Below are 9,220 nucleotides of genomic sequence, written 5' to 3'. Positions count from 1 at the left end.
GTGCATGAGCCAGAAGGTTCGGGGAATGAGGGGGTGTTTTTTTTTTAAAAAAAAAAAAAAAAAAAAAAGGAATTTCCAGCTGTTTTTTGACTGTTGGTTTGTTTTTTGGTTTTTTTCTTCTCAAGAAACCTGCTTACGTGGGCAGGCTAGCATCAATGTGACTTCCTTCCAGTCAGCAAGAAATTAATTTTGGGCAGACAGCTTGATTGAAATTAATTAAGGAAGGCCACAATGATGGTTCCCAGTTAGCTCTTCTGTGTGATACTTTATTCTGGGATCATACAGCACGTGTAAACAAGAGAGCATGGACTACAAAGGTCTGAAATTCATGAAATGAAGATGTTCTGTTTAGACATTTTATAAGGTCAGTTAAGTGTACAATGGTGATGTTTCTGCTGCTACTGAGACTAGTTTATCATAGGTCCTGCTCTGAAGCGCACAGCAGATGTGAGAGCCTGCTGTTCTCTCTGTACCTTCTTCTCCATGCTGACAGACTCCTCATTCCTTCAGTTTGGCGTTGTGTCGGTATATATGTCGGAGGTTTTGATCAATCTCCGTTTGTGTCTAAGGTAGGAAAAAATTATCTCTTATAGGAAATAAAATTTATATCTTAAAGGAAATGAAATGTTAAAAACAAAATGTGTTCATAATGGTGGTGGAGCACCTTAGAGGGAATGTCCTATATAAATACCATTGTTTACAAGTTGCAGATGTAAGAAAGAGGACAAGCCTAAAGAAAGAAAGTAATTGGAGGATGCACATGTAGCTTCTGTCAGCTCTCCTGAAGGATACAGATGCCACGTGCTGCTGCCAGCATCTCTTGAAGTGTGTCTCTTAAGTGCTTCTCCACATTGAACATTTGTAGTGCAATACTTTGGAAAGTAGCTGCCTTGTGAAGTTAGAAATGATATAAAAACTTTAAATAATTTTGAAATTCAAACAATTTTGTAGAATGTAAACTGTATAAAATGTTACAATATATTCATTCTATACATTGTGGTTGTGACTTAAGTAAACTCTGCTGGTGGGCATTTAATGATGCTTGAAATGTCAGTTTTGAAGAAGAACGTTGGTAAGGGAAGCCACCCTTAAGCTGAAATGCACAGTTGGTCACTCGTTACGATGGTGATCTTTTTGTATTAGTTTCTTTTAATCTTAAATGGAAAAGAGCCCTGTGATGAAGGATGGTTTTGGCTAGCAAATATCCTTGATTCAGAGGTAAGTTGTGATTTATTTGTACTTGGTGCCACTTTGATGCACATCTAAAACTGCTAATACTAAGCACTGCATGGAACGGGGAACAGTTGGTGAAGACCACATTAACAGCCTTTTTTTTTTACCATATTTTCTATTTTTTCTTCCTGTAGAAGAGTATGAAAAGTTACTTTGGAAACACAGGTTCTTCAAAACTTTCGGGAGTTACTTTCTGTACTTGAAATGTACCAAGAAAACTCACTGCAGGGGTTACAGCTACGTTCACTTATTGTCTAAAATTATCTGTGTAACACAAAGTTGTGCTGAACAAAAAATCTGGCAACCTTTTTTTTTACTGCTTGCAGTGCTTCACTGCAGAGACAAGGCAAAGCTCAGGTACATCCATCTGAAACTCCGATCCCCATCTTACAAAACCTTACCTTCCTGCTCAGCTCCACAGAACTAAACTCAAATCTGCTTCAAATCTGTTGAACAAATGAAGGACAATTCAAGAAAAGTCTTTTTATAGTCGTACCTTAGCCACAAAAGATTTTGTAAGAGAAACATAGTGGTGAAAAAATTCCCTGTGAATGTTGGTGTCAGAAGTCTGCATCAGCATGAGTTTGTTTGCCAGTGTAAAAATAGGGAAAATTGTTTGTGTATAAAAACGCTTAGCCTGCGCATGTGACCACACAGTGGTCATTCAGGACCCACAAGGGTCATTCAGGAAAGCCTCAGAGAGAGGAGAATGCTTTTTTCAATGATGTGGGAAACAGTCTGATTTACTAGTTAGTTAGGGGATAGCGTAAGTGTGAAGCTTTCAGCTATTGCTAGGAGCAGCTGTCCCCATGGACTCAAGCTATAGTGATTCTTTGGTGGCATCTTACTTGCTTCTAGGTTATTGAAAAGCATTGAGAAGATAAGACAGAAAACTTGAATTATGCCTCAGACTTTTGTTTATTAGATGGAGAAGGACAAAACTCTGAACAGCAATAGAGTAAAACATTAAGTAGGTCTGTACATTTTCAATCTGCATTTGTTCACTAGTAATAGGCTTAGAATTCATTCAATGTAAAATTTTGAAGCTACCGTCGTTATCTAGAATACAGAAGAATAATTTGCAAATTAGAGTCTGTTCTAATTTGAGTGCTTTGTAACCCATCTGTATTTAGAGCATTAGTCAGAAGTTCTTTAGTTGGTACAGAAGCTTTATTACCAAAGGAAATGTGTAGGAACAAATTAACTTGCTGACACCAGAAAGGAATGCTCTTCAAAACAGCAGGAACAGGGTATAAGGGTAACACATTAAAAGATAATAAATAAGCTAGTTGAAGTGCCTTTAAATAAATGTGATCCACTCATTATTAATCTCTAAATCATACGTCAAGATCCTCAAGCCCAAAATTAACCAGTTTGCTTAATGAACTCAAAACAGAAGCCATAGGTTATATAATATTGTTTGAGCAGCACAAGTTACTGAGACACTTTTGACCTTCATTAAGCTGAAATAACTGGCATCAGAAAACCAGAGATAGTTCGAGCATGGGATGGGTGGCCTCTCTAGTAGCACATCAAAACATCGTTATTCTTTGGTGCAGTAAGGATATCTTATTCCACTTCCACAGGTGATTCTCCTGAATATCACTTTTAATGCCAGTACTCAAAAAATACCTGTTTGAGTGCTGTGATATTAAAAGTATTGGGTACTGTAATTTCCATCCGTATGTCCTTCGAGCCTGTTCATTTCTTTGTTCATTAGAGGCTGGTTTTCTTGTTGCAGCTTTCCTGAAGAAAAAGTTTAGAATGATGTGTTAATATTGCTTTAAAAATTAAAATGGAGTTTAAAGGTTGCCTGTACTAACTGTTCCACGTGCAACAATGTATTGTATCCAAAAGTTATCAAAAGTAATCTTTGTTCTAACTGTTGGAGAAAAACATTAAAAGCTAAGTATGGAGGCTTTTTTAAAGTAAGGCCGGCTTTGATGGACAGTACCATTTATGAAGTCTCTGCAGTCCAGTTAGTCTCCAGATTAATTTCACCAATCTCCTCTATTCGGTATGCTCAGACTTAACTATGGTGGGCAGGATAAGTACTGTGAACTGATTACCACTTGGTTGGTTAGTGGACTGAAGGAGCAAACTCACTTGACTGCTGTATATGTCATAGAGTCAGCAGATTTTACTGCTGCGAGAGTCAAGAATGATGTATGGTGGGCAGGATAAGTACTGTGAACTGATTACCACTTGGTTGGTTAGTGGACTGAAGGAGCAAACTCACTTGACTGCTGTATATGTCATAGAGTCAGCACATTTTACTGCTGCGAGAGTCAAGAATGATGGCGAGTACGGAACACTAACCACTCTGATAAACACATGTGGTTGCAGAAGCATCGTAGGATCTTCATAGAATTGGGACTGTAGTGCATGATGTGGAAAGCACAGGAGGAGGTATCTTTTCCAAAAACACTTACCCACGTTTTCCTCCAGTTTTGCATCATCCTGTCATGTTCACTGATGGCACTTCTCCAGGTATCAAATTCTTTGGTCCATCTGTCCTGACCAGCACCACCTGAGAATTGTACATGGGATGGTTACATCATAACAGTGTAATGATGAAGTCAGTGGATACCTGTTCAGCTGCAGTACTTCCTGTGGGGGAGTGGGCTAGAAGGAACAAAAGCCACAGTCTTGTCCTTCATTTCACTCTGCCTTCTCTCATGTTACCTTGAAGTAAGTTCTACTCAAATGGTCATGACTCTTCCCCTCTGCAGAAAACTGCAGCTTCGAGAGTAAACAGATTCAGTGCCTTTATCTGTGATGCGAAGATTAGAAACTAAGACCTGCAAGTAACGAGTTCAGACCCATCTAAGCAGCACAGGAATGTGCCCGTTAGATCATAGCAAGCCTGGGGAGAACACTACAATACAATACAGCTGATTATGTCCAGTTTGTAGTTTCCCCATTTTCTGATAGTGTTATGTAGTTATTCTTCATTCCACTGGGAACTTCAGATGGGCTATTTTACTGCATCTTGATTAAATTCTAGTTCTAATCCTGTCTGCCAGGTTTTCTTGCAGAATGTAAAACTGCTGGTGACAGATGCATACGTAATGTTTTTTGTTTATCCTCTGGGACACTACCAATAGTATACAATGCTTTTGGAGCACAGTGAAAGCCTCCTTCTGTTTTATATTTACAGTAGTTTCATGGAGATGCTTTTCATTCTGCTTCCAAGACAGACTTCAAAGTAACTGGAGTGATGACAAGACAACTTGTCTAACACCTACTGCTTTTCTCTGTCACTGAAAAAAAGAAAGGTTGAGCTGTTCTTGGCAAACTCATGTTTGTTATTAACCAGTTAATTCTTCCTTCAGCCTGCCAAGAAAATCCATACTGCGTCATCTTCAATGCTTCTGCTGCCTTTTTAAAATCTGTTCAGACCTTCTTGCAGGCCTGGGTAAGTTCTCAAAAGTTAGTTGTAAATAATGCTCGAGTTTCATCGGTCCGTCGTGGGTACCCAAAGATCTTGCACAGCTGCTGAAGTTGGCTAACTGACCTGTCCAGTTAGCGTCCAAATGGAAAGCAGGAACTGATGTCACCCAGCTACAGGCAGTTTACAAATCATGGAGTTTTTTAAACTGTGGGTGGTGGGGGTTTGTCTTTTACCATCTGACTCCCCTGGCATTGAAGATTTTTTCTACATTACCCTGTAGATTTCTGGTAGAGAACCAATTTTCAACTCTGTAGTAGCCATCTGACTTCCAGTCTGCATCCAGTAGTGTAGCAGTTCTGTTTTCATTTCTAGATCACAAATGCTAATTTACAGGTTAGTCCTTTGTGTGAGGGGGTAGAAGGGGAAATTTTTATGGCTCTAAAACCTGTCCATAAACACTTAACTGGATACTAATGCAGTAACTGCAAGTTAACATCTTCAGATATGCACGTTTTATGGGTGAGAACTGTGGAGCTTCACTCATGTCGGGGTCAGGCCAAATACGGTATACATTCAAACCAGCCTACCTTTATCTTCCACTGTGATGAGCACTTCTGATGTTGTGTTCCCGGCTTTTGAGATCAATGAACATTTATATTCTGTGTTTTCTGATACTGAATCTTTTACCCAACTCAGAACATGCATTCTGCCATCAAGCAGCACGTGAGATTGCTCAGTGATGCATGCTTTCATCTCCTGTCCATTCTTCTTCCAGACAAAATAGGACTCATATGGACCTGTAAAAACATCAGTCAGCTTATTTTGTAAAAAAACACAGGGTGACTCTTTGAAAACAGAAGCCTAAGACTTTAAGATTAGGCTCAAAGCATAAAGGGTTGATGATTGTAGTGTTTCTTAGGTTTCTTTCTTCAGCTGAAATTCAAACTTTTTATCCCAGTACCAAAAACCTGGGATAAAAAGGAGCTAGTACTGGTAATTTAGGTTCAAGCCTAAGTTGTAAATGAGTTTGTATGTATGAAGGAATTCTGCCTGGATTCTCACAAGAGAGAACTTGCCCCACAAACACGACAGAGCAGATGATGAACATCAGCATTATCTGCCTATGGGGTATCCTGTAGAGCTAGGCTGGTTACCTACTGCTGATCAAGCTAGCTTCTGGTCCAAAGCTGAAAGCATCTAAGACATGCCTTGCAAAATATGAAATAATAGAGGCCAAGAGGGGAAAAAGTTCAAGAACTCAGTGTGTCAAAGATGCTGGAACTAATAATAAAAGAAGCAGAATTGGAAAAAACACAGAACCATTAGTCAGAGCAGGCAATTAGGCAAGACTGAACTTTGAAGAAGCTTGGATGCACAACAAAGAGCAGTCTAATCTTTAGCCTTATTAGTATTACTCATCTTAACCTGCCAGGACAGAATTTGAACAAATCAGAGTAGTAGCCCAGGGGACAGAATGGCTGTTCCCAGAATATTAGTGCAGTTGGCTGAAGTAAATGAAGTTTCATTTAAAAGAAAGACATCTATCTGGGACAAGCTAAGAAATCTGCAGTAATTCTGATGTTTAAAACATGCCTATTTCTCCCTTGGGGGCCTTGGATCCAGATCAGCCTCAGCAAGAGAAGATGTAAAGAGGAATTTAAGGCAAAAAAGTATTTTTGAAAGTATGTCTTGAGAGAAGAGGTAACCTACTACAGAAGGCAACTTTTATTATGAGCGTTTCTGATTAGATGTGGCATTTTTCTCTAGAAAAAGATTTGATTCTAGGTTATTGTGAGGGATAAAGAACGTGATCTAGTTAAACTCTACCAGGCTTTACCTGTGAGGGAAATGGCACAATCTTGAGGACTGACAACAGTTGTGACAAAGTGGAGAGGGCAAGCCTACGCTGACCTGAAAAGGCCTAGCGCACACTTACTTTAAAAATAGTGTTTTATGGATGACTGCACACATTCTACAATTAACAGTCGATTGGTGAAATAATGGGAAGTCGGGAGCCATGGACAAATTATTTCAGTTAGCTAATGCTGAAGCTGGAATTTGGACAAACAGGAAGAAAAGTAATAAATACAAGCACAGCAGAAAGAGAGAAGTCTAAGTAAAACAGAGTAGAAACCTACCTTCAAAACCAGTCTGGATAATAATTTCTCACAGATAGATACCACAATAAATCTGACACAGCATCAATAAAGAAACACAATTAAGCAATGGTGTTTGCAGAGGTCAAACTGACTTAAAGAAGTTACAGCCAATCTGACCCCACTGAAGATCCGTAAGAAGAGGGGAATCCTGTGGCACAAGCCTCAGGATGTTCCCCATGTGGAAGAGTTACTGCTCTAGGATTGTAAAGCTAACAGCCAGGCACTTGAGTAAAGCCACAAACTGACAAGTATTATCTGCAGTAGTTCAAGCCCTAACACGTGGGAATAGAGCCATCACCTAAAACCATGAGCTTGAAAAATGCTATTTTAGGGCCAAGCGAGGAAGTGGCGTGTTCAGTGCAGGACACTTCCCTCAACTTACTTCAGCTGCTTGTTTGTATTCACACCAGAGAACCTGCTCTTTTTTTCTGGGGCTAAAGATCGCTGTTGTTCCGGAAATCTGCCAAGAGGCCAGTTTAGACACACATTTCACCAAAAGAGGAAAATCAAAAAATGTCCTTATATGGAAATAACATTTTCCAGGGTGTGTCGTTTCAGGTTGGCCCTTTAACTCGCAATGGGGCAATTTTACCCTGTGTTTGCCTTCTGTGCAGTCAGAGGCACGGGACATCCCCACAGAGGTACACCCATGCCCCCTCATACAAAGCGGGCAACAGCAAAATCTAGGTTCTAGTCAGGGGTTTCACTGGTCTTCACAATTCACTCCAGTTTACTCCTGGTTTTCAAGCACTGTGCTATTATTTTCTCTAATTTCCTTTTTAGGATTGAGCAATAGAAAAAAACCAAAACCCACCGTGAAACAGTTTCATTGCACTTTGAAACACATTTGTTACATTTTGTACAGCTCTAGAGTGTGATAAATTCAGGCTCATGTAAGGGTTAGAGCAGTATTTTCTGAAGATAAAGGAAAGTAATATGAACGTGTACTCTGCTACTCTTGCTATAATGCATATTAATTAAATGTCTAGTGCAGACTTTTAAAATAGTAATTTCTGACACATTTGATCTACTTACTTTGCCATCCATTTTAGGAAAGCTTGAAAGATTTAAAAATATCTTATTAAAACATAATATTCAGGCAGAGAATTAAACATCACATCAGTCTAGATATGTTTAAGCAACAATGAAAAAAATACTTCAAACTGTTACCTTTGAAAACATTGCTTCAATCTCAGTAAAGATTTTAATGATGATCAACCATAACGATTTCCAAGGGGGAAAGGTTACCAGTTACTGAACAAAATAAAAAATCGTTGTGGCGCTGTCTGAGCTACCCTTTTTCTCTCCATAAGCCCTTCATGATTCCCAGTGTCTGCTGCTTTTCCACATAAATTTCATTTGCTGTACCTCTGCTTTCAGGACTTTGAGTAGAATGGTACTGCCTGGGTAGTAACAGCCCAGTTGCCGTCCAGGTAGCTTGCACAGGCAAAAGATTCTCCAGAAGGGACCTACACCAAGTCAGGCACGTTTGCGCAAACCATGTATTTAATAGCCAGATGATTCTGCCTCAAGACCATACACAGGGAAAGATTTCAGCAGCCATAGGTAGCATTAAAAACTTAAACCACTGCAGCTGCTGGTAAACGTCTACCACAGACTGTACTCACTGAGTTACTCGCGTCAGAAGAACTGAAGTATGCAGCTCAGACCTGGCCCCGCGTGCCGTGGTGCCCTGCCCCACTGAACCAAATTTACCATATACATATTGAATCCAAACAGACCTACCACTTCCCAGAAAGCCTGGAGATACTAATTTAAAAGCAAACGATATGGGTTAAGTGGAGCTCTCTGACATCAGGCTGGGGTCAGAGAGCAAAAGGGAGCGTGGGGCCAAGCTAACTGCTTCTGCCAGCGCTGCAACTGGCAGAGCTGCGTAGACATCTCTGCACAGCTACCCAGCGGAGCTGGACAGTAAACACTGCTCGGTGCTGCCCTGCTGCTGTTGGTTTAGACACTGCTTCGCCTCATTTTTAGCAAGTTCTTGAAGGACAACATTAAAAACAAGGCTCCCCTATAAAATATTCAGGGAAACACTTCAAGGTGGAGGGAGGTGAGTTGGGTAGAATAAAGCAGGAGCCATCAGCAAGCATAAACCTCTGAAAGCTTTCCCCAGCTAAACTGATTTCTGAAAGCTGACAGCAAATTGAATTCCAGTGAAGATAACTTACAGGTATTCCACAGAGAAATTCTAGGAGGGTAACAAAACATCTTTTTCACAAGTACCTATAAATTAGGCACAGAACTGCTACAGAAGGCTATCCTCAGGAAGTTTGGGAGAACGCTCTCCTATATCTCCCCAATACACACCAAAGCCCCTCCCAAAGCTCACAACATGCAGCAGATTAGGAAAAAAAAAAAAGAGTGGCATCTGGATCTAATGCTTGCTGTCTAGCTTGCAGCTTTGGCTTGTACT

Source organism: Buceros rhinoceros, unplaced genomic scaffold, assembly GCF_000710305.1.
Source record: "Buceros rhinoceros silvestris isolate BGI_N320 unplaced genomic scaffold, ASM71030v1 scaffold16126, whole genome shotgun sequence".
Lineage (NCBI taxonomy): Eukaryota > Metazoa > Chordata > Aves > Bucerotiformes > Bucerotidae > Buceros > Buceros rhinoceros.
Note: the sequence above shows the minus strand (reverse complement) of the source record.